The following is a 3,266-nucleotide window of genomic DNA, read 5'->3' on the forward strand; positions in this document are numbered from 1 at the left end:
TAACAACCTTTGTGCCGTGTATTATGTTGCAGAAATAACATAGCCTAGTTGAAGAATTTAACAAAATAAGAAAATCATAGAAAGATAAACATTAGTGGAAACAAAAGATCACTAACGAACGATGAACTATTATCCAAATTCAATTCAAGCAAAACTCTTTTACAAATCATCATCATCATTTTGTTCCTTCCTCGTATGGAGGGTTGGATACAATGCGCCATTGTTCTCGACCATGAGCTGTGCGTACTGCACATTCATAAGTTAATTCTGTCCATTTTGTGATGTTTGTTGTCCAAATCATTCTTGGTCTGCCTTTACTTCTTTTACCGTTTATCTTCCCTTCTATTAATGATCTTTGTAATGAATTTTGCCTTATTGTGTGTCCGAAATACTTCAATTTTCTTCTTTTGACTGTTTGTAAGAGCATTTTGCTGGAATTGAATTTTACAAATACATAAACAAAATGGAAATATTTCGGACACTCAATGACATATTTTATTTATTAAGATTGCCATAACAAAGGCTTTATAAAACATAGCTAAGCATGAACATAAAGTAGGAACCTAAACTCTTTACAACCCTCACAACACAACTAATGACAATATTATGGCATTATTTATTGTCGCTCTACAACAGCTAAGGTTTTTTCGCGACAGGGCTCATGTTTAATTTTATATCAGGTTCACGATGTCACCACATTATTACCCGATTTATTCTCACTGCGTTATGCAAGAAAGAACGCAATTGGTACCGTATTTTTTAAAGTCTTTGGTTTGACCCGACCTGGAATCGATCTCAGATCTACCAGCACCAGAGCCGAAGGCGAAACCACTCGGCCACTGAGCTGGTTCACAACACAACTGAAAAGTGGACAAAGAGAAATGTGAACAACAGCTTTGCAAATCCCGCCAGAAGCCAACACGTTCACTGTGCACAGAGCACACAAGATCAATTAAGCACAACCAATCAGAAGAGAGAATCAAGAGTTTTAGTCAACAGCACACAATGAGGCAAAACTTTTTACACAAAGATCATTGATAAAATGGAAGATAAATGGTAAAAGTAACAAAGGCAGACCAAGAATGATTTGGACGACACACTCTAAATCAGGGGTTCCCAACCGGGGTACTCCGTACCAGGGCCTCCGAGAGAAGTCAGCACTGGTCGGGAAACAATACGAAAAATGGGCCCCATAATATTTTTTAGCAAATATACAACTAATTTGTATCTTGCGTTGCATGTTCGTGTTAAGCTGAAATTAGCCTACTTTCCTCAGCATGAAAAGAACTTCCTTCAATGTACCAATCATAATCACTGGACAGTGTTGTACGTTGACGCCGTCAACTTTTTGTTGACGGTGAGGCTAGCGCCGTCAATTTAGTTTTTAAATGACGGAAGTGATAGCGCCGTCAACTATTTTGCCGATTTTAAGCGTCAAGCGCTATGCGTCATTTTTTGTTTTCATGGAAAATCTCGTTTCACAATGAGAGTTTCACAATGTAATCTGGCCAGCGCGACTTATCCGAATTACCCGCTTTCACGTTGGTTGGAATGGCTCCCTGGAATACAAGCGGAAGAAGTTCGCCAAATGGTGATCACTCATATCGTGAGCTGTATCGAGAACGAGGGATCAGAGAGAGAAAGCGAAAAATCAATGAATGTCGGAGGTTGAAGATACCTTATTTCAAGAGCTCTATGCCCCCGAAAAGAGCGATGTTGGTGCAGTGGACCTCGTTAAAAGATATATGTGTGCTACACCATCACAGAACGCTTGGAACAGTGGTACCTTTCCGAGTAAACGTTTTCAAGGCCTGTTTTTGAAATACAACACACCAATACCATCCAGCGCTGCTGTGGAACGCATGTTTTCACTTGGAAAGGACATTATGCGTCCTAAACGCAGCAGATTGTCGGACAAACATTTTAAAATGCTTGTGTTTCTACAAGGCAATAACTAATAGGCTAAGCAGCTAATCACAATACAGTCTCAAAATATAATACCTGCTCTTTATTTATAGCTATTGTTAGCCTAAACTTGGTTGAAATACTTCTGTTTTGTGAGACCCTGGATAAAATAGCGCAAAAAATTAGCGCTGACGCTGACGTCGTCAATTTCTTTAAGAGCTGACGCAGTACTTTACGCCGTGTTTTTAGGCAATTCGCGCTGACGCTGACGCCGTCAATTTATTTCATTGACGGGTACAACACTGTCACTAGATTACACTTGCAGCAAAAACGCCATTGAGGCAAACTATTTTGTCTAGAAAGCTTTGTAAACACACAACAGGCCTACAGGCAACGAAAATAGTTCGAGCAAGCATTTAATTCAGGAGTGTCCAAACTTTTTCCCACGCGAGCCAGATTTAATAATAAGTGTTCGCGGGCCAACAGCCACAATAATTTTTCTGAAAACTGCAAGTTGAATTTATATGATTTTTGTGTGTCTTCAGGCCAAAAATAACACATTGTACAACAACAGTCGCGGGCCATACAAAAACGTCTCGTGGGCTGGAGTTGACCCGCGGGCCAGACTTTGGACATCCCTGATTTAATTCAACCCTTTCTGGACTTTTTGCAATGCAAAGTTACGGATCACAGCATCAACTGATAAAATTTTGCGACGTCTGAATTGATGCACAACATGTATAGTTAGGCTTTTCAATCGGTTTTGAGTCATAGGCCTACTGGAACGCAAACAATTCTTTACAAATTTCAGTAATTGCTAAGACCACATTCTCAAAGCGCAACCGTTGGAGGTAGCTACCGGAACACAAAAAAATCATAACAAAACTATTTGGAAAAACCTTTCGAAAGTTGCAATCAAAGATTCCTTGAGTAGAGATTATGGGGTGGTTCCTTCTGGTTTACAGCTGAAGTTTGCTGTGTGGCTTTCTGTCAAAAGTACCAACTCCTCCAAAATGTCTTGAAAAATTCCGTTGTTGTAGCCTACAAATGGTTTAAATTTGTCCCACATGCCCGCAACTGCACAACAGACATACGATGACATTTTCATGGAACTTCAAACTCATCGACGATATGGTTGAGTTTGTTGATCAATACCAACAACTAGGCTATCCAATCCTTTGCAATGTACGGTAGAATACATTTCCTTCGAATGATTCAGCTAGTTAAGTGGAGTTATAAAAGCGTTCTGTCCTCAGGAAAAGAAAATCATTTTATTTTAAATTTATAATTGCCACTGCAACTTTAGCTTGCGAGTAGTAGCCTATACTCTTCTCAGATTTCTCTTACTTAGATTACATCTT

The sequence above is a fragment of the Aplidium turbinatum genome, chromosome 8 (genome assembly GCF_918807975.1).
Source record: "Aplidium turbinatum chromosome 8, kaAplTurb1.1, whole genome shotgun sequence".
In the NCBI taxonomy this organism is placed as follows: domain Eukaryota; kingdom Metazoa; phylum Chordata; class Ascidiacea; order Aplousobranchia; family Polyclinidae; genus Aplidium; species Aplidium turbinatum.